We start from the raw sequence: 24713 nt of genomic DNA, 5'->3' as shown, positions 1-24713 counted from the left end.
TCCTGAAAGTATGATATCTTCGTAGGAAAACGTGATGAAAAACAGGTGAAGTGACTATGAGTTTATATACTGAAATTTGGTATTATGAAAACATGTACATTTAATATAAACACATTAATGTATATTTCAAAACAGCAATCTTTTAATGCAAACACTTTTTCAAACCCCAACTTTTATGGGAAAACTGTAAAATTAAATACTAAGAAACCCAAGGGACAAAATTTAGAAGTTCAAAGAACAAAAGCAGATTATCACAATTACAATTAACCTCTTGATTTACCATGTAGACGCGTTTTTAAACTCTATAAAAGACCGATGATTACTTTTGATTCAAAACATCCTCAAATTGTCCTACAAATCACTTTCTGTCAAAAATTGTTCCAAATCAGAAAACCAACAAAAAATCTACATGGCAAACTTCAGCTTCTACCATTGGTCAGACACCAGCAATGTTAAAACACAGTTCTCCATGTGGTCACTCAAAGAACAAAGAACAGACGAAGAACTAAACAGGAAAGTCGACATATTAAATGACATTAATTACAATAAAACCTGGAACAGCATAGCATTGCTCGATGAAGTCCTCCACTCTCCTCCATCATCGTTCCAGAAGAATGCAGAAGAGTTTCTGACACAACTTCTAAAACAGGATCAGAAAATCTGCAACATGCTAACTGACCTGAAAATCAAAAGAGAACATGAAATCACATGGAGAAAGGCCAGAGTCTATGAAATCCTAGCAAGTGTTACTCTAGCGTGTAATACTTTATAAATATTTCTTTAAATTTGTATTTTTCTATGTAATAGCTCATTTTAATAATATAAACATGCATCTTAACATATTCTAAAATTTCAGTGTCTATAAAAACTCTCAACATCATCAACAGTTAATCAAAATAAGAAACAAACCTAACATGAAAAGGTCTCTTCTCAACTGTTGTAGTACATCTGACTTTTCACGATATTGCACGAATCTATACTTTCTATAAAAGGAGAAAATCTTCCTGACGCAAGAAAACCTGACTTTTGATTTAACGAAAATCGAACAATGCAACTCTCCCATCAAAGAAGATAGCACATGCAACTTTTCACGATGTTGCAACAATGATACTGCAACATCGATATTGAAAGGTTGATGTGTGATGGGAAGCTTCATTGAAACGACGATGTTGGAACAATAATACTGGAACGATAACATGTAAACATAATCAACAAACATTCGAACAAAGAAGTGTAATCGGAGATTAGCGGCTGAATCACGAGAAAGATGCATTTGAGAGGGAGAGATACGCTCACAGATGTGAGCGGGAGAGATTTGAATGTGGAGCCAGATTATTAACCCTTATTTATAGGATTAGAATATATGGTTTGAATTTTGAATTTTGAATGTGGAGCCAGAATTTTGAATCTCGACAGATGTTTATTCGGAACTAATGTTTGATTATAAAATGTGAGGGCAGATGTTTAAACAAAACTTTAAATGTTATTTTATATTAGGCTTAACATGGACAGACCTTTCCTCAGCAGACCTTTGCATCTTAAATGTGGGCCAACTTTGAATTTTAAAGTCTTTTGATATTAGGCTTTATGATGTAATAATGACATAAGAAAAGCCTTGTTGGACATGCTCTCTAGCTGACACATCAGCTTTTCTTATATCACTTGGATTTCTCCTTTTATAGAAAGTATAGATAGATTTTTAATTTAAGTAAGTTCAAATTTTAAAATCAAATTAATTAATAAAATTTTATTTACTTGTATAATTTGTAACCATAATTATTATATCCATTTTATTAAAGTTTTCTTTTATACAATAACAAACTTCTCTGCATGAAAGTTTTTGAATTTCATTAAATTTAAATTAGATAATTGATATGGTTTATTTTATTATCACAACAAACTTTCGATTGATATTCGTCTATCTGTACATGCTTTCAATTAGCAGTTAGTGTTTAAACATCCAAAACAGCATCAACATCACATATTATATAATTTCTATTATACGCATTATTTATTTGTAGAGTAAACTACAATTTTAGTCCTTGTGGCAAACACTTAATGACACGTTGAGTCCCTATTTGTAAAAAATGACCAATCAAATCCTTGTGGTTGTGGATTTGGATCAATAAGGTCCCTCTTAACAGAACCTGTTAGTCAACCGTTAGTTAACCCGTGAAAAGTCTAAAATAACCTCATTTTCATCTCACTTCATCTTCAACCTCTCATAATCAACCTCAGTTCCATACAATTTGATTCCCCCAAATCAAATCATCAAATCATCCTTATTGAAACAAACGTGGACTCCAGAATCAAGATTTCATTGGTAGAAACATATAAAAGACAACAAATTCTACCTTTAACTCGACTATATTCAAGTAGTTTTATGTAACTTTTTTATGTAAGCAAACATTTAAAGTCTACCTCAAATTAATTGCAATACGGTCCACTAATTTGTTCACGTAGAGCACCCTCTTTTGGATTGTAAGTAGCAATTAACAAAGTTTACATGGGTGGGGAAAGTTGATTCCTTTTTCTTTCAACAATATCAACACCATCTGTCAACACATTAAGAAGCAAATTACTTATGCCTTCATCTGGTTTTGACAGATTCTTCAACATCAACATATCCAAATTACTTACAACTCATTATCTGGTTCATGCTTCTAATTCAATAGATAATGATGTTTTTGATGGCTGCACTTAAATGGTGATGAATAATATAGCGTAGATGTATGAATTGCTCATCTATATGCTAATGATTCATTTTTTGAAAAACTAAAAGAAATATGGTTCCCTAAATGGCTCAAAAACATGTATGACAATTTTAGAAACTACAAACCCTAACTCATATGTAACCTAAAGCAACCAATTAACACATTGAAAAGTCTCATGAAGGCTCACAAGTGTACAATAATCATAAACATGTACCAATAGGACCAAAATGACTTGTAATGATCTAATATTGTTTTGTATATGACAACATCCGTAAGTGTAAAGTAATCATATACATGTATCACTAGGACCAAAATGACTTATTATGACCTATTGTGTGTTTGTATAACCTAAACTAACCTTGTATCATCTGCCAAAAACGGATATCCAGAAATCCGGCCCGTTTTGAAATCCTGATCCTAACCTTTGAACCTCGGAAATTTTCGCGAAATAAATAACCGTTGAAGGGATTATTCTTTAATTTAATCCATTTATCGATTTAACTATTTATTTATTTACTTGATTAATTAATTTAATTAATATTTCAATTAAAATTATAAATTTCATAATATAACCCAGTTAGTTTTGCTGAGTTTTAAAGAAAGTTTTTAAGGTAAATAAGTTAGTAGCTAAGTTAAATTTTTAGTAAAGTAGAGGGACCATTTGGGATTTAGTTGAAACTTAGGATCCTTTTATTAAAACAAAGAAAGAAAAAAAAGGGGGGTATAAAAACCGTAGACCACAGGGATCGAAACAACGCACACCACTACACGACACTTCCATATCTGACTAAACTCACATCCCTTTAAATCTTAAAGTTCAGCGCTGAGTTTAAATATCATACATTTTGCCGCCCAAACACGTTGAATGACAACAATAGAAACCATTGATTTTTTGGGATTGAAATCCCGTTACCGTGTTACCATGTTTACGCCAATCATGAACATGACCTTAATCATGCCCCGATCACCTATTTCGCTACGGGTCGGGGTGTGACAGATTGGTATCATAGCCAATGACTTTAGGGATATAGGATAGGGTATTAGACCCCTAGAACCTATGCTTTAGTCAACTAGGACCTATGTTCTTATATGATTTCATGTTTTGTTTAACTTATGATTTGCTATTACTCACACGTTTAAATTCCTTTCACTTCACACACAAACGCATGCAAGCATTCTATTGCTACTTGATTATGTGATACAACAATGTGTTATAATTATGTCATAAAGCCTACATATATGTTACATACATATATATATATACATATATATATATATGTACCTCACTATACTTGAAATGTACCAAACAAAACTTATAAAACCCTTATTTGTAAGTTCTCAATTTCCTCTAAATTTTTGAAACACTTCCCTCCATTTTCAAAAACTTATTTTTATGTTATTCAAACTTTTGTGATGTTTTTGTTTTCAAATCTCATCAAAGTGAGTTCATGTGATGGCCATGTAGTAACTGGAAGGGTTCAAGTACCGGTAGTCGGGACCTCCTGTCTAGGATTGGCATTCGTATAAATTCGAATTAACGGACCAGTTTGCCTACCTGGGGACTAACGATGAGAGTACGAAGGACCTATTAGGCCAAAGCATGCCACACCAAACGTAGTGTGAACTAACCCCACTTTGAGTTGTCACCATATCCACACCAGGATACCTTCCGACTTTCATACATTACATTCATATTTCTTGATTTTCTCTGGGTTTTAGCGTACGTTACCAGGCTAACACATGCGAACCATACGAAAGCTCGGTAATCATGGGGGCCCACATGATTACGAAGGTGAAGTATGGCGGCATGCAAGGCCCAATTACGAGCAAAGCCCAAGAACACTTTAAAAGTGTTGTATTATCATGAGTTACTGTTTTCTAATACACCCCAAAAGTTTTCATTTTATCATACGTTTATATTTTTCGCATATCTGCTAGCAATTCCATCAAAAATCTCACAATCTCGTTTGCGTTGATTTCTGTAGATGTCCTCTAGGCACCTTTGCGGGGGAAAATAACCGGAAACTCTGGTAAACACATGGCTGCCCGAATTGCCAAGCAAATGGCTGTCGTAATTCCCAACATTATGATCCAAGTCCAACAAGCCCTCGCTGCTAACCAAGTTAACCAAGTCAATCAAGCCGAACCGAATGCCGTCAATGCTTATGCAAACCCATCCAAGTGCTCCTATAAGCACTTCAAGTCTTGTGACCCTCCAAAATATGAGGGAACTGAAGGGGTCACTGCACTCCTTCGATGGTTCGAGGAAATGGAAAGCACCTTCCTAAATTGTGACAGCTCTGACGACTGCAAGGTTCGTTATGCTACTGGCCGTCTCATTGGGGTAGCTTTAACCTGGTAGAACGCTAAAAAGAGCCGAAGAGGGGCTAAAGCTGATGTGGCCCTAACTTGGGAACAGCTTAAGGAACTTATGACCAAACGATTTTGTCCAAGGAGTGAGATCAAGAAATTGGAGGATGAATTTTATTTCTTAAAGCAAAATGATGGGGATCATATGACCTATAACAAGCAATTTCTCGAGCTGAACCTGATGGTCCCGTATTTTTTCACTCCTCTTTATCGTCTCATTGAACATTACACTAGGGGTCTTCCTTCCGGTATCCAGGATTCCGTGATAAGCACTGTACCCGCAACTTTGGAAGTTGCAATGGAGTTGGCCATTGAACTCACGGAGAACCATAACCGAAATGGAGACATTGACAAAGAGAGAAAGTGTCACACCCTAACTTTACGGAAGCGTGGGTTAATTTGGTGTGACTTCTTAATACCATAGCTTAATCATAACCAAGCTATATGAATGTAAAACCATGCAGATCATCCATTGATTTAAGTTTTAAAACAAAAGTAACATAACATTGTCTTAAGGCGTTGACACATGCAACGGAAATTACAACCTAACAACATAAAACATTGTTTGAAAGACACAACCATAAACTTAAAATAAACGCCGTTTAAGACTTGAGACTCGTCCAGGTAAAAGTCGCAATTCCCTAAACGTGGATGATCCCATACTCTAACGCAGCGTAGCATACCGTGCCAGATCTTTAGTTCCTTGAAATACATGTAAGTTGGAAAAATCAACAATAATGTTGAGCGAGTTCATGTGTAGTGAGTATGTAAAACCTTTGTAAGTATAAAAATCCTGCTATGTAGCAAATAAGGAAATAAAGAGATCACCAATGGTTTGCAAGGCCATTGATATGTGTGATGTGCAATAGGAAGACTCAAACCTAGCGGATTTTGCGTTGGGCACAAAGTCACCCCGAGGTCCGTTCTGCTGGGCCTGGGCCTGGGCTCGCTACACCTAGATAGATCTACCGCTACTGTCCCTCGGTCCTACTCTGAGGATTAATGGCCTTCAGTTCACGCCTACCTACTCACATGATCTAAGTAGTAACCCTCCTTACGCTAATCATACCATGTGTAAAGTACTCGTAAACATAGTAACATGTATTTCACCCCCGCAGTTTGAAAAACTGAAAACAGTTAAGAGAAAAAGGGGGACATGAACTCACCGAAGTGCGTCTCTAAAAAGTATATCCCAGAAAATTTGCTGTGCGACGACCTACACGTACTAACTTCTATTAGACGGACGGTCGTGCCTTAGTTTAAGGTTTAAGTTTTTGGGAAATGGTTAGACAACTATTTTGTGATTACACTTCGTAATTAGTTGGTAAACTTTTTCCTTCCCAAGGATGGGGGTTTTAATACATGTGCGTTCGTATAACCTCGAAATATATTATTAAGTCACACCTAAAATATATTTTAAACCTTATCTCCAAAATATAAATATTTTTCCCAAAAATATTATATTTTATTCCATATAATTTTCCAAAATAATATTTTTATCAAAACACGCGTTCAATAGTATTTTCCGAAAATACGTAAGTTACGGATAAAGATCGGGTGGTAATAATAATACCGTTGTAACTTAATATTTAATGTGAATGCGTTAGAATTATTTTGGAGTCGTTAACATTCGGTAATATTATTTTTACCCTAAAAATAATATTTACGTAGTTCACAAAATAATTATAAAAATCTCACAAGTGTTGTTACGTAAAATATATACTAAATATATATTTATCAAGTTTTATTTTGTGAAAATCCCACCTCCGACTTTTGTAAGTTTTGTAATAAAAATCGTGGCGAAAGTTATTTGGGAAAACAAGTTAAAAATATATCCATAACACTTGTGATAAAAATATTTACAAGTGTTAGATTTTTGGAAAAATTTCGCCAGAGTTTTCTCTGTAACTGGAGGTGGCCACGCTTTCAAGCGTATCATTTTCTTTTAAAAATTCAAATCAACAATGTTCCCAACATTAATCAACAAAGTTTCATCATCAAAATAGTCAAAATAGATATAAATCGCAAAACACATGAACTTGTGGTTTGTGTAAAATATGTAGTAACTTTCCCCATATTTTTAGTAGATCTTTTTATAAATAAACTCGGTACCATTGAGAATCTTGGTTTTAAAGAAGATATGTCTTTACAACTTCTTGTCAAAAATTACAAAAATAATTCTTGGTTAAAACTTTTTGTTAAACAAGTGTCCACACACTTGTGTGTTCACAAAAATCACTTTTGTTTAGGGAAAGATCCGGCTTTCAAAAATATGATTTCACCTTACACTTGGTTCTTCGAAAATACCACTTGTAGATCCTTAGATCTACTAGTTTAGAACTCCATTTCATAAGAAAAATTGTTTTTATACAAGTTCATGTTTATGTTGGAAAGGGTTCGTCATCAAGAAACTTTACGACTAAACATAAGGCTAGTTCATGTTTCGTGAACATAATCTAGCGTGGTTTGATGACGATCCATTCCCATACTAGCAAATAACAACAATAAATAATCATAATAAAACTAGATTTATAAGTTTTACACTATTATTTACTTATTAACCACTTTGTTTATCTTTTTTTTTTGTAGACTTTAAACTTTGATCTCTAGTGTTTATGATTTTTGCCCGTTAAATCTTTTATTAACCACTTTAGAATAGATCAAAAAGGCGTTTAGAGTCACTTACTACTAGCTCGAGGCTAGGGAAGAAACTAGTCGAAAAACGGGTGGTTAATAGCAACGTAGAGGGGTCCTTGTGTTCCCGAGTGCACCGAGCTTCCTTATGCGTGATCCTTCACACTAGTATGTATGTAGAATGCCTTGAATGAAATCAAAAGGTGGTGGTGGTGTGCTTGTGGTTCTCGGCCGTAAGCAAAGAAAGGAGGGAGGAATTTTTTTTTTTTTTTGAGATGGTGATTTGTAAATGAGAGGCTCTAATGCCTTGATGGCTTATTTATAATCAAATCTTATTATCCAACATATTATGTGTTTCATTGTCCAACAACAATAGCAATTAAAATAATAAAAAGGATGGTGTGTGTTCCCTTGGGGGAAACAATCGTTGGGTTTTTTTTTATAGTTAGATCTTAACTATTTAGTTAGATCTTAGTAACTGGTTAGTTTAATTAGGAGTTTAAGCTCGATTCTAGTGTGTGGCACTTTATAGCGGGTGTTAGGGTATTCGGGGACCCTAACTGGCTCAGAAAAGAAAAATAATGTTGATGTCAATATTTTTATGTCCCGGGTTATGTCCGGTTGTTCGGTTGGATACTGATCCGTTAAAGTGCTTATTAAAGCTTTAAAGTGTCGTTAATATTAATTTTAGTGACACAAAGAATTCCCGACACTTTGGAAAGTGTCTAGTATTATTTTCCCATGTTTTTGCACTTTACTAGTTTGCTAAAAAACTGAATTTTTATATTAAAGTGCAGAATTTGTGTTTAGAATATGTTTTAGGCACATCCGGTCACTATAACTATCACCTAGTGACGCAGTTCTACAACCCTCATTTCCCTACACTCTCTACTAGTGTAGTAAACTATTCCCGGCTCATACAGGCCTTAGAGGCAGTGTCTGCCTGGTGCTGGCTATGTCAGCACGTTTACTGGGTTATCCGTTTATTGTGCTACTGTGCTTTTGTGCATCGTGTTTGTCACTAAAGTTCTGTATGTAAATAATGGAGTGACAGTTAATAAAGTATGATGCAAGTAAGTGTACGTATCAGAATTCAAGTAGCAGTGTATCCACAATTGAAGGCAAGCACAGTAATTAAGCAGTAATTAAATAGTAATTAATTCGTACGGATACCTGATTTGGTGAGGGTTGTCACATTCTCCCCCCATTAGAAAATTTTCGTCCCGAAATTTTAAGTTCTGCTTCTAGTTGCGGGGTTCTTGGGAAATAAGTGGGGGTACTTTTCTTTCATTCGGTCCTCACGCTCCCAGGTGTATTCAGGACCATGTCTTGCGTTCCAACGTACCTTGACGAGCTTCACACTGCTCCGGCGGGTTTTGTTCACTTTCCAATCTGTAACCTCAACGGGTTCTTCCACAAAATGGAGCGTGTCGTCAATATGGATCTCGTCTGCGGGAATAACAACGGTATCTTGCGTTGGACTTTTCTTTAAATTTGATACATGAAATGTATCGTGAACACCGTTCAGTTCGGTAGGTAAATCCAACTTATACGCTACTAACCCAATTCTTTTTAGAATCTTGAATGGACCAATATACCGCGGGTTTAACTTTCCACGCTTCCCGAAGCGTGCCACACCCTTCCATGGTGATACCTTTAACAATACCATATCACCTACCTCGAACTCTAGAGGTTTCCTTCTTCGGTCCGCATAACATTTCTGACGATCACGAGCCGCTTTGATGCGATCTCGGATCTGTGCAATCTTATCTGTGGTTTCCTGGACCACATCAGGACCAACCAATTGTTTATCACCTGCATCAGACCAACAAAGCGGTGATCTACACTTGTGGCCATATAAAGCTTCAAATGGCGCGACACCAATACTGGTGTGGTAGCTGTTGTTATATGAAAATTCGACCAATGGTGAATGCTTATCCCAGCTACCGCCCAAATCCATAACACATGCTCTCAGCATATCCTCCAAAGTTTGTATCGATCGCTCGCTTTGTCCGTCGGTCTGTGGGTGAAATGCAGTGCTCAGATTCAATTGTGAGCCAAAAGCTTCTTGGAAGGATTGCCAAATCCCTGATACGAACCTTCCGTCTCTATCAGAGATGATTGAGAGAGGCACTCCATGGCGTGTAACAATTTCTCTTATGTAAATTTCGGCCAATTTGCTAGTGTTGTCTTTCTCTCTGATAGGTAAGAAGTGTGCTGATTTTGTTAATCGGTCCACTATTACACAAATAGTGTCATGACCTCTTGGCGTTCTTGGCAACTTTGTAATAAAATCCATTGAAATTTGTTCCCATTTCCACTTGGGAATCTCAGGTTGTTGCAGAAGTCCTGAAGGCTACTGGTATTCACCTTTAACTTTGGCACATGTTAAACACTTGCTCACATAAACAGCAACGTCGCCTTTCATCCTAGGCCACCAATAATAATCTTTAAGATCCTGGTACATCTTATCCGCTCCTGGATGGATAGAGTACCGCGATATGTGAGCTTCATCAAAAATAACTTTTCTCAAACCTCCAAACAGAGGAACCCAAATCTTTTTCATAAAACATAATGTTCCTTCCTTGTTTGGCACTAATTGCTTCTCCATCCCACAAAGATATTCTTCTTCAAGGTTTCTTTCCTTAAGCGCTTCTTTCTGCGCGGCGCGAATGCGCAAGGAAAGATCGGTTTGGATAATCATTTCCAAAGCCCTAACCCTTATGGGCTTGATCCTTTCTTTTCGACTTAGGGCGTCGGCGACCACATTCGCCTTCCCTGGATGGTACTTTATCTCGCAGTCGTAGTCGTTCAACAACTCGACCCAACGCCTTTGTCTCATATTCAGCTCTTTCTGGTCGAATATGTGTTGTAGGCTCTTATGATCTGTAAAAATTGTACATTTCGTACCATATAAGTAGTGTCTCCAGATCTTCAATGCAAATATCACTGCTCGTAGTTCCAAGTCATGCGTGGTATAGTTCCTTTCGTGTACCTTCAGTTGGCATGACGCGTAAGCAATAACTTTCTGGCGTTGCATCAACACGCAACCCAATCCTTGACGCGAGGCGTCACAATATACCACAAAATCATCTGTACCTTCCGGTAGAGCTAAGATTGGCGCATTGCAGAGCTTGTCTTTTAACAGCTGAAACGCTTCTTCCTGTTTGATTCCCCAATCAAACTTCTTATCTTTCTGCGTGAGGAGTGTCAGTGGTTGAGCGATTTTTGAAAAATCCTCAATGAATCTTCGATAGTAGCCAGCCAAACCCAAGAATTGTCGAATCTCGGTTGGCGTCTTTGGGGTTTCCCAATTCTTGATTGCTTCGATCTTGGTGGGGTCCACATGAATTCCATCTCCATTTACCACGTGTCCAAGAAATTGGACTTCACGTAGCCAAAATTCACACTTAGAGAATTTGGCATACAACTGTTCCTTGATCGTCAGCTTATTCAACTCCCAGTAGTCGATGCACATACGAATACTACCGTCCTTCTTCTTGACAAACAGGACCGGAGCTCCCCAATTTGAGAAGCTTGGTCTGATGAATCCCTTGTCTAACAACTCTTGAAGTTGTGTCGACAATTCCTGCATCTCTGACGGTGCAAGTCTGTAAGGTGCCCTAGCTAAAGGCGCGGCGCCTGCAACTAAGTCAATGTGAAATTCAACTTGCCTTTGAGGTGGCAATCCTGGCAAGTCCTCTGGGAAGACTTCCGGATATTCCCTCACGATAGGGATGTCTTCGATTTCCGGCTCAGCAGCCTTCTTGTCCACGATGTGTGCCAGGAAAGCAGCACATCCCTTTTGTAAACACTTTCACGCCTTCAGGCAGCTGATGATTCTTAAAGGCGTATCACGCTTTTCTCCATGAACCACAATTGTTTCACCATCTTCGGTTGGAATACGAACGACCTTTTCGTGACAAACGATCTCAGCCTTGTTACTCGATAACCAATCCATTCCTACTACCACGTCGAAGCTCCCCAGCTGGACTGGTAGCAGATCCAAAGCAAACTCACGTTCTCCCAACTCGATTGCACAACCTCTGACCACTTCATTAGCTTCTACTAACTTTCAATTAGCCAATATGATTGAGTACGGGATATCTAATTTACTAGCGGCTAAACCAAGCATATTCTTAAACTCTAACGATACGAAGCTATAATCGGCACCAGTATCAAATAAAACGGATGCAAAGCGTTGGTTTACAGGGAACGTACCAGTAACAACATTGGGATCCTGGCGCGCTTTCCTTGCTTCGATATTGAAAACCCTTCCACGCGCTTGATTCAACTCTGGGCAGTTCCTCTTATAGTGCCCAATGTCACCACAGTTAAAGCAACCTGGTCTTTGCCCGTTTCCACCTCCATTCCCAGCTTGATTGTTGTTCTGATTTCGATTCACATTACCAGCTTGATTCACATTGTTTCCTCGATTCCCATTTCCTCCATTGTTCCCCTGTGGGCGATTCCTAATACCACCACGATTATTATTTCTGTTCCCAAATCCTCCTTGGCCTCCCCGGCCAACAGTGGCCCAGCAACTATCCTTTGAGTGACCAGTTTTTCCACAAGCTTCAGATACTTTTGAACCACACCGGCCAGAATGGTGACGCTGGCAGGTGTTGCACTTGGGATGGGTACCCATATACCCCTTTCCTTTCCTTCCACCACCGGCTGTAGCTTGAGCTGGCGTGCTTGACTCTCCTTTCTTAACAACCCCACTAGTGCCTTGTTTGAAGTTCGAGAACTTTCATTTGTTACCCCCGGATGACTCGACGTGAGTCTCCTTTTTCTTTGACTCATCATCAGAAAACTTGTTTAGGCGGATAGCCTCCTCCGTGAGAGCTACGCTCAGATCGATCGCCTCAGTGATTGTTGCAGGCTTGGATGAGGTCACCATACTTATGATTTGAGGAGCTAAACCCCAAATGAAGCGTTCAATCCGCTTGAATTCTGGTGTGACCATATAAGGTACCACATGTGACAGGTCATGGAACCTTTGAACATACTCTGCGATTTTCGGACCTTCCATCTTCAAATGCCAAAACTCAGTTTCCAACATTTGAATTTCTGCACGAGAGCAATACTTTCTACGCATGAGCTCTTTCAGCTCGTTCCATGTCATTGCGTAGGCTGCGGCTTCACCAAGGGTTTGAACTTGTAAATTCCATCATGACAGGGCTCCGTCCAAGAATAGCCCAGAAATGTAGGTAACTTGCTGGTCTGGAGCGCACTTGCTCATGCGGAGAACTGACTCTGTCTTCTCGGCCCAACGAACAAAAGCAACAGCACCTCCGGTGCCGTCAAAGTTTACAGGTTTGCAGTCTAGGAATTGCTTGTAGGTGCACCCTGCACATACGTTACAATATATGAATGGCATTAGCAACCTTGCTAGAGATATCCAATTGTATCATGGTATGTTTTAATGACTTAGTATTACCATGAGGTGGATTGTTGTTGCCGGTATTGCCAGAATTACTTCCGCTAATTCCTCCTTGAGAGGTTGCGTATTGCGCGATGGCGGCAGCGATGACCTGCTGAAGTTCTGCCTCATTGGTAGGCATGCGTGTCTGACGTCTCGGTGGCATCTTCTAAAAGATGTGTTCACATTGGTCAGGTCATAGTAAAGTGTACGTATATAATGATAGTAGTAGTACATAACATCTCATGTTAAAACAAACCAATCACATAACATCCCATGTTATAAATAAATCAATCACATAACATCTCATGTTATAGAACATAAATAATCAATCAAACATCACATGTGATGAGAATACTGCGATTGCATTGCCATAAATTGAGACCACGAAGTAAAGTTTACAAGTACATAACTGTAACATACAACATCAACGACTAAGGGCTACATCACCCCAGTCCAAAATATCAAATCAATGTCAACAATATCCCATATACATAACAACAAAAGTCATGATCAATATGCAGTCTCCAAAAGCTGTGTAGTCTGTGCAATCGGCGTCTTCTCAACAAAAGTCCACCCGTGCTGTACAAAATAGCCCTACGATGATGGCGGTGGAGGAGGGGGGAAATGAGAATAGAACAAACGGCGCATGTGGAGCCAATCCTCCTCCATGGCTCGGTGAGAACGCAACAAGAAAGCTATCTGCTGCTCCTGTGTCCAAAAACGAGCAGCTGAATCACGTGATAATGGTCGAGGGGGATGTGATATCGCAGGATGAGGAGGGCACTGGCATGGGGGTCGTTGTGCTCTCTCGAGCTCCTATACGCGACGCGTAAGTGCCTCCTGCTGGATCATGAATGACCTGAGAATATCCTCTACAGAAGAACCCATGTGATACGGATGATAGGGATCCGATGGTGGCATGATAGGTGGTGAAGTCCAGAGAAAAGGCTCACTAGCTGGAGTAAAAGGTGGCACGGTAAACGGTGAAACAGGGGGAACAGCAATATGATGAGGGATCTGTGGTACGAACTGATCTCCTCCAGTCAGAAAAGGTGCATGGCCGAAAGGCTGACGAGAAGAGCCCTCTCCAGGACGTGGCGGAGGGATCTCCTGGAGAAATGTGATGGGCAGATCTGTGCGGTGAGCATCAGCAGTGTGGGTGGGGAACAAGGGTGCATCAAAAGGAGCTGAAGCTGGTGCTGAAACAGGTGTAACTGGTACCACAAAAGATGGAAAATCATCATCGTCCTCTATCCACCCATTCCGGGTGTGCGCATACTGAGGGTCGACATGAGTCGCAAAGAGTGCATGGTCGGGCTCTAGAGGCACCGGGTCAGGAAAAGGAGCAACAACAACAGGCTCAGCGGGTATATCAGCAATGTGAGGGGCATCAATATGAGCATCAGCAACAACATGATCATCCTCCAATAGTGGAGCAACTATAAGATGATCATCGATAGGTACATCAGCGATCAAAGGATCAACTGCGGGTACATCAGCATGAATAGGGTCATGCTCGAATACGGGGTCTGGAGCAACTACTGGCTCGGGGGCCACAGCAGGCTCCGGGTCGTCAAACTCCATCTCGAAATCTGCGGGGTCAGCAAACGCAGGATCAACGGGGTCAACAGGGTCCTCAATGGGCTGATCTAGGTGTATAAACTCAATGTCCTGGTCTAGATCGAACCCAGGTGGGAAGACAGGGTCAGAATCCTCATCAATGTCATGATCAATAGAAAAACTCGGGGCAGGGGCAGGTGCAGTAGATGACGCCCTATCGGGGTCTGAATCATGTGAGTAGTGCTGCGCGCCCTGCGCGTGTGATGGTGCCGATGCCACAGACTCGACATCACATATTATATAATTTCTGTACATGCTTTCAATTAGCAATTAGTGTTTAAACATCCAAAACAGCATCAACATCACATATTATATAATTTCTATTATACACATTATTTATTTGTAGAGTAAACTACAATTTTAGTCCTTGTGGCAAACACTTAATGACACGTTGAGTCCCTATTTGACAAAAATGACCAATCAAATCCTTGTGGTTGTCGATTTGGATCAATAAGGTCCCTCTTAACAGAACCTGTTAGTCAACCGTTAGTTAACCCGTGAAAAGTCTAAAATAACCTCATTTTCAATCTCACTTCATCTCCAACCTCTCATAATCAACCTCAGTTCCATACAATTTGATTCCCCCAAATCAAATCATCAAATCATCCTTATTGAAACAAACGTGGACTCCAGAATCAAGATTTCATTGGTAGAAACATATAAAAGACAACAAATTCTACCTTTAACTCGACTATGTTCAAGTAGTTTTATGTAACTTTTTTATGTAAGCATACATTTAAAGTCTACCTCAAATTAATTGCAATACGGTCCACTAATTTGTTCACGTAGAACACCCTCTTTTGGATTGTAAGTAGCAATTAACAAAGGTTTACATGGGTGGGGAAAGTTGATTCCTTTTTCTTTCAACAATATCAACACCATCTGTCAACACATTAAGAAGCAAATTACTTATGCCTTCATCCGGTTTTGACAGATTCTTCAACATCAACATATCCAAATTACTTACGACTCATTATCTGGTTCATGCTTCTAATTCAATAGATAATGATGTTTTTAATGGCTGCACTTAAATGGTGATGAATAATATAGCGTAGATGTATGAATTGCTCATCTATATGCTATTGATGCATTTTTTGATAAACTAAAAGAAATATGGTTCCCTAAATGGCTCAAAAACATGTATGACAATTTTAGAAACTACAAGCCCTAACTCATATGTGTTTATTAACTAATTAGTGTATTTTTCATGTCTGACTTTCATGTCTAGCTTAATCATGAGAAAGTCGAGTCATGTAATCATTAGAATACTAGAGCACACGAATACGCTCGCTCTATTCTGTTGCATAAGCTGGATACAACTTCCATAACCATAATGGTGGTGTATGTGTGAAGGGACATAATACAAGGATAATGGGGAAATGGGTTAATGCTTTAGATTTTATATTAAAATAAATTAATTTAGTTTTGGGGAATTCTGGAGAAAACCGGGGCGACACCATGCATTCTAGGAAAAATTGAGAAAGTGAGGAAAAACTGATATGGAGCTGACGTGGCACATGGGGAAATATGGGGAAAACAGGACGACTCCTCCACCCCTTAAGCACAAATGACTAATTTGAACACTTATTTGCATGTGCTTGAGAAACAACACAACCTATTGTTTAATATCTAGCGGTTAAGAATTGTTTTTTTTTTCTTTTATTCGTAGACCCCTTTCAAATTTGACACGTCTAGCCAATGGGACACATGTCTCCCACTTCGCTATAAACTTAAAGTTTCTGTCTTAATATGTAATGTCTAACAGTGTAATGTAATTTGTTCATCACACGTGGAATGTAATTTATTTATCTATAACATTTGAAAATATAATGCAACTTCAAAGTAAGTTGTTATGACCTAATGTTGAGTTGTTCAAATTAAAGTATCCAATTTACATATGGTAAGGCCCATTAAGGTCCATAAGTGTAAAGTAATCGTACATATGTATTGTTAGATTCAAAATGACTTGTTTTAACCTAATGTTGTTTTATGTAACCTAAAGCAACCAATTAACACATTGAAAAGTCTCATGAAGGCTCACAAGTGTACAATAATCATAAACATGTACCAATAGGACCAAAATGACTTGTAATGATCTAATATTGTTTTGTATATGACAACATCCGTAAGTGTAAAGTAATCATATACATGTATCACTAGGACCAAAATGACTTATTATGACCTATTGTGTGTTTGTAACCTAAACTAACCTTGTAACATTTGCCAAAAACGGATATCCAGAAATCCGGCCCGTTTTGAAATCCTGATCCTAACCTTTGAACCTCGGAAATTTTCGCGAAATAAATAACCGTTGAAGGGATTATTCTTTAATTTAATCCATTTATCGATTTAACTATTTATTTATTTACTTGTTTAATTAATTTAATTAATATTTCAATTAAAATTATAAATTTCATAATATAACACAGTTAGTTTTGCTGAGTTTAAAAGAAAGTTTTTAAGGTAAATAAGTTAGTAGCTAAGTTAAATTTTTAGTAAAGTAGAGGGACCATTTGGGATTTAGTTGAAACTTAGGATCCTTTTATTAAAACAAAGAAAGGAAAAAAAGGGGTATAAAAACCGTAGACCACAGGGATCGAAACAACTCACACCACTACACGACACTTCCATATCTGACTAAACTCACATCCCTTTAAATCTTAAAGTTCAGCGCTGAGTTTAAATATCATACATTTTGCCGCCCAAACGCGATGAATGACAACAATAGAAACCATTGATTTTTCGGGATTGAAATCCCGTTACCGTGTTACCATGTTTACGCCAATCATGAACATGACCTTAATCATGCCCCGATCACCTATTTCGCTACGGGTCGGGGTGTGACAGATTGGTATCATAGCCAATGACTTTAGGGATATAGGATAGGGTATTAGACCCCTAGAACCTATGCTTTAGTCAACTAGGACCTATGTTCTTATATGATTTCATGTTTTGTTTAACTTATGATTTGCTATTACTCACACGTTTAAATTCCTTTCACTTCACACACAAACGCATGCAAGCATTCTATTGCTACTTGATTATGTGATACAACAATGTGTTATAATTATGTCATAAAGCCTACATATATGTTACATACATACATATATATATATATACATATATATATATATATGTACCTCACTGTACTTGAAATGTACCAAACAAAACTTATAAAACCCTTATTTGTAAGTTCTCAATTTCCTCTAAATTTTTGAAACACTTCCCTCCATTTTCAAAAACTTATTTTTATGTTATTCAAACTTTTGTGATGTTTTTGTTTTCAAATCTCATCAAAGTGAGTTCATGTGATGGCCATGTAGTAACTGGAAGGGTTCAAGTACCGGTAGTCGGGACCTCCTGTCTAGGATTGGCATTCGTATAAATTCGAATTAACGCACCAGTTTGCCTACCTGGGGACTAACGATGAGAGTACGAAGGACCTATAAGGCCAAAGCATGGCACACCAAACGTAGTGTGAACTAACCCCACTTTGAGTTGTCACCATGTCCACACCAGGATACCTTCCGACTTTCATACATTACATTCATATTTCTTGATTTTCTCTGGGTTTTAGCGTACGTTACCAGGCTAACACATGCGAACCATACGAAAGCTCGGTAATCATGGGGGCCCACATGATTACGAAGGTGAAGTATGGCGGCATGCAAGGCCCAATTACGAGCAAAGCCCAAGAACACTTTAAAAGTGTTGTATTATCATGAGTTACTGTTTTCTAATACACCCCAAAAGTTTTCATTTTATCATACGTTTATATTTTTCGCATATCTGCTAGCAATTCCATCAAAAATCTCACAATCTCGTTTGCGTTGATTTCTGTAGATGTCCTCTAGGCACCTTTGCGGGGGAAAAATAACCGGAAACTCTGGTAAACACATGGCTGCCCGAATTGCCAAGCAAATGGCTGTCGTAATTCCCAACATGGTGATCCAAGTCCAACAAGCCTCGCTGCTAACCAAGTTAACCAAGTCAATCAGGCCGAACCAAATGCCGTCAATGCTCATGCAAACCTATCCAAGTGCTCCTATAAGCACTTCAAGTCTTGTGACCCTCCAAAATATGAGGGAACTGAAGGGGTCACCGCACTCCTTCGATGGTTCGAGGAAATGGAAAGCACCTTCCTAAATTGTGACAGCTCTGACGACTGCAAGGTTCGTTATGCTACTGGCCGTCTCATTGGGGTAGCTTTAACCTGGTAGAACGCTAAAAAGAGCCGAAGAGGGGCTAAAGCTGATGTGGCCCTAACTTGGGAACAGCTTAAGGAACTTATGACCAAACGATTTTGTCCAAGGAGTGAGATCAAGAAATTGGAGGATGAATTTTATTTCTTAAAGCAAAATGATGGGGATCATATGACCTATAACAAGCGATTTCTCGAGCTGAACCTGATGGTCCCGTATTTTTTCACTCCTCTTTATCGTCTCATTGAACATTACACTAGGGGTCTTCCTTCCGGTATCCAGGATTCCGTGATGAGCACTGTACCCGCAATTTTGGAAGTTGCAATGGAGTTGGCCATTGAACTCACGGAGAACCATATCCGAAATGGAGACATTGACAAAGAGAGAAAGTGTCACACCCTGACTTTGCGGAAGCGTGGGTTAATTTGGTGTGACTTCTTAATACCATAGCTTAATCATAACTAAGCTATATGAATGTAAAACCATGCAGATCATCCATTGATTTAAGTTTTAAAACAAAAGTAACATCACATTGTCTTAAGGCGTTGACACATGCAACGGAAATTACAACCTAACAACATAAAACATTGTTTGAAAGACACAACCACAAACTTAAAATAAACGTCGTTTAAGACTTGCGACTCGTCCAGGTAAAAGTCGCAATTCCCTAAACGTGGATGATCCCATACTCTAACGCAGCGTAGCATACCGTGCCAGATCTTTAGTTCCCTGAAATACATGTAAGTTGGAAATATCAACAATAATGTTGAGCGAGTTCATGTGTAGTGAGTATGTAAAACCTTTGTAAGTATAAAAATCCTGCTATGTAGCAAATAAGGAAATAAAGAGATCACCAATGGTTTGCAAGGCCATTGATATGTGTGATGTGCAATAGGAAGACTCAAACCTAGCGGATTTTGCGTTGGGCACAAAGTCACCCCGAGGTCCGTTCAGCTGGGCCTGGGGCTGGGCTCGCTACACCCAGATAGATCTATCGCTACTGTCCCTCGGTCCTACTCTGAGGATTAACCTTCAGTTCACGCCTACCCACTCACATGATCTAAGTAGTAACCCTCCTTACGCTAATCATACCATGTGTAAAGTACTCGTAAACATAGTAACATGTATTTCACCCCCACAGTTTGGAAAACTGAAAACAGTTAAGAGAAAAAGGGGGACATGAACTCACCGAAGTGCGTCTCTAAAAAGTATCTCCCAGAAAATCTGTTGTGCGACGACCTACACGTACTAACTTCTATTAGACGGACGGCCGTGCCTTAGTTTAAGGTTTAAGTTTTTGGGAAACAGTTAGACAACTATTTCGTGATTACACTTCGTAATTAGTTGGTAAACATTTTCCTTCCCAAGGATGGGGGTTTTAATACATGTGCGTTCGTATAACCTCGAAATATTAAGTCACACCTAAAATATATTTTAAACCTTATCTCCAAAATATAAATATTTTTCCCAAAAATATTATATTTTATTCCATATAATTTTCCAAAATAATATTTTTATCAAAACACGCGTTCAATAGTATTTTCCGAAAATACGTAAGTTACGGATAAAGATCGGGTGGTAATAATAATACCGTTGTAACTTAATATTTAATGTGAATGCGTTAGAATTATTTTGGAGTCGTTAACATTCGGTAATATTATTTTTACCCTAAAAATAATATTTACGTAGTTCACAAAATAATTATAAAAATCTCACAAGTGTTGTTACGTAAAATATATACTAAATATATATGTATCAAGTTTTATTTTGTGAAAATCCCACCTCCGACTTTTGGAAGTTTTGTAATAAAAATCGTGGTGAAAGTTATTTGGGAAAACAAGTTAAAAATATATCCATAACACTTGTGATAAAAATATTTACAAGTGTTAGATTTTTGGAAAAATTTCGCCAGAGTTTTCTTTGTAACTGGAGGTGGCCACGCTTTCAAGCGTATCATTTTCTTTTAAAAATTCAAATCAACAATGTTTCCAACATTAATCAACAAAGTTTCATCATCAAAATAGTCAAAATAGATATAAATCGCAAAACACATGAACTTGTGGTTTGTGTAAAATATGTAGCAACTTTCCCCATATTTTAGTAGATCTTTTTATAAATAAACTCGGTTCCATTGAGAATCTTATTTTTAAAGAAGATATGTCTTTACAACTTCTTGTCAAAAATTACAAAAATAATTCTTGGTTAAAACTTTTTGTTAAACAAGTGTCCACACACTTGTGTGTTCACAAAAATCACTTTTGTTCAGGGAAAGATCCGGCTTTCAAAAATATGATTTCACCTTACACTTGGTTCTTCGAAAATACCACTTGTAGATCCTTAGATCTACTAGTTTAGAACTCCATTTCATAAGAAAAATTATTTTTATACAAGTTCATGTTTATGTTGGAAAGGGTTCATCATCAAGAAACTGTACGACTAAACATAAGGCTAGTTCATGTTTCGTGAACATAATCTAGCGTGGTTTGATGACGATCCATTCCCATACTAGCAATCAACAACAATAAATAATCATAATAAAACTAGATTTATAAGTTTTACACTATTATTTACTTATTAACCATTTTGTTTATCTTTTTTTTTTTGTAGACTTTAAACTTTGATCTCTAGTGTTTATGATTTTTGCCCGTTAAATCTTTTATTAACCACTTTAGAATAGATCAAAAAGGCGTTTAGAGTCACTTACTACTAGCTCGAGGCTAGGGAAGAAACTAATCGAAAAACGGGTGGTTAATAGCAACGTAGAGGGGTCCTTGTGTTCCCGAGTGCACCGAGCTTCCTTATGCGTGATCCTTCACACTAGTATGTATGTAGAATGCCTTGAATGAAATCAAAAGGTGGTGGTGGTGTGCTTGTGGTTCTCGGCCGTAAGCAAAGAAAGGAGGGAGGAACTTTCTTTTTTTTTGAGATGGTGATTTGTAAATGAGAGGCTCTAATGCCTTGATGGCTTATTTATAATCAAATCTTATTATCCAACATATTATGTGTTTCATTGTCCAACAACAATAGCAATTAAAATAATAAAAAGGATGGTGTGTGTTCCCTTGAGGGAAACAATTGTTGGGTTTTTTTGTTATAGTTAGATCTTAACTAGTTAGTTAGATCTTAGTAACTAGTTAGTTTAATTAGGAGTTTAGGCTAGATTCTAGTGTGTGGCACTTTATAGCGGGTGTTAGGGTATTCGGGGACTCTAACTGGCTCAGAAAAGAAAAATAATGTTGATGTCAATATTTTTATGTCCCGGGTTATGTCCGGTTGTTCGGTAGGATACTGATCCGTTAAAGTGCTTATTAAAGCTTTAAAGTGTCGTTAATATTAATTTTCGTGACACAAAGAATTCCCGACACTTTGGAAAGTGTCTAATATTATTTTCCCATGTTTTTGCACTTTACTAGTTTGCTAAAAAGCTGAATTTTTATATTAAAGTGCAGAATTTGTGTTTAGAATATGTTTTAGGCACATCCGGTCACTATAACTATCACCTAGTGACGCAGTTCTACAACCCTCATTTCCCTACACTCTCTACTAGTGTAGTAAACTATTCCCGGCTCATACAGGCCTTAGAGGCAGTGCCTGCCTGGTGCTGGCTATGTCCGCACGTTTACTGGGTTATCCGTTTATTGTGCTACTGTGCTTTTGTGCATCGTGTTTGTCACTAAAGTTCTGTATGTAAATAATGGAGTGACAGTTAATAAAGTATGATGCAAGTAAGTGTACGTATCAGAATTCAAGTAGCAGTGTATCCACAATTGAAGGCAAGCAGTAATTAAATAGTAATTAATTCGTTCGGATACCTGATTTGGTGAGGGTTGTCACAGAAAGAAGGACTTAGTTAACAAGGACTCAGTTAACAAGGCCTTAGTAGAAGAGCCAAAGACAACCAGGACTTAATCAGCCTTCCGTTTCGATGCTAACGAAAGCGTGACGGTAAAAACTACGATGTTGCCTCGACTAACCCAGCCCAACAAGTTGTACCTCTTCAAGCCATCCCAATCACCCAAGTGGCACCCAACCCGTCTTACCCAAACAAGAAACCCTACACTGGTCCTCACCCTCAACGCAACAATTGCCACTTTCACCATCAACCCACCGTTTCTTGCCGAATGTGTGCCAATTGTGGGCGTTATGGTAATTTGAGTAACACTTGTTGTGCCCCTCAAAACCAAGCTCCACCTCCTGCCCAAAACATAACCCAAACCTACCAGCAGCCAAACTACCCCATGGTACCTTATGTTAGAGCTCGTTTCAACTGTGGAGATCCTACCCATTTCAGAAACACGTGCCCTAGGCTGGTTAACATCATCAACGCTCAAGCCCAAGCAAACCCAGTTAACCAAGCTAACTAGGCAAACCCAGCACCCCCACCAGCAAGAGGTAGAGCCTAAAACATCAACATCAATGCAAACCCGGCTGACGTCAACGACAACAGTGCGAACGAGCAACCTAACTAGCCTTTTTTCCACCATGAAGCAGCTTCAGTTTAATTGCTCTATTTTCTTTATTATTCCAAGCCTTTTAACATTTTTATTTCTTGTATCGACAGTTCAAGTATCTTTATTTTCAATTTATGTATTAACATTTCAATTTATCATTATTTCATACTATTGTTATTATTTGCAATTTCAATTTACATTACATGTCATTTTCATCTCGGCAAAACCTCATCTCATAATTTAGGAAACATGGATATCGCCTTATTTTTTCATAGGTTGGCCATTTCCTTATAACATGAGATGGAGTCACTACTAACATTTAGTCTCGCTTTCTTCGGACTCGAGGCTCAAGCATTGGTTGTTGTGTTTGTTTATGTTTGGTAGATTTTAGGACGAGTCTCATTGAACTAATCATAACTTGATAACAAAGCCAATGAAAATTTGAGGACATGGTGGATACGCCGTTGGTACTTCCTATATATAAGTGTTCTTGTCAAATGATCAATAGCATTGTTAGACTGTCATGGGAAGTTCTGTGTAAGTAGTGCCAATCACGATTTAGATAACTATGTGGTTAATGATTTGTTTTGTGATTTCACTTGTAACTTTATCATTATGACACTTCGATTTTTTCTCAAAATCCCTTACCATTATACATTATCCAGTTAGCCATCATGAGTATAATCACAATTTAGTAGTAAACCCTCTATCATGTTATAAGTCATCTACGTGTCATAACATTTCCATTTCTACACCTCGGGCATCAAAAAGCGATTTCTGTAGCAGGATATTCAACCCTTACTAGAAATGTTACCGCCTCAATTAAAAATCCAAACTTCACACCCACCTGGTTATGTATATCTTTAGCACCATCGAGATTTTTATTACTTAGCTTACTCGACATCCAATCTATAAGAAACCCTATTAACTAACCCTCAAGAACGGTTTCCCTCCTAATTTCGGGACGAAATTCCTAAAATTAGGGGAGACTGTAACATCCGCCAAAAACGGATATACAGCAATCAGACCCGTTTTGAAATCCGGATCCTAACCTTTGAACCTTGGAAATTTTCATGAAATAAATAACCGTTGAAGGAATTATTCTTTAATTTAATACAATTATCGATTTAACTATTTACTTATTTAATTTTTTAATTAATTTAACTAATATTTCAATTAAAATTATTAATTTCATAATATAACCCAGTTAGTTTTGTTGGGTTTTAAAGAAAGTTTTTAAGGTAAATAAGTTAGTAGTTAAGTTAAATTTTTAGTATAGTAGAGGGACCATTTG

Source organism: Helianthus annuus, chromosome 7, assembly GCF_002127325.2.
Source record: "Helianthus annuus cultivar XRQ/B chromosome 7, HanXRQr2.0-SUNRISE, whole genome shotgun sequence".
Taxonomy (NCBI): Eukaryota; Viridiplantae; Streptophyta; class Magnoliopsida; order Asterales; family Asteraceae; genus Helianthus; species Helianthus annuus.
This window is presented reverse-complemented; position numbering follows the sequence as displayed.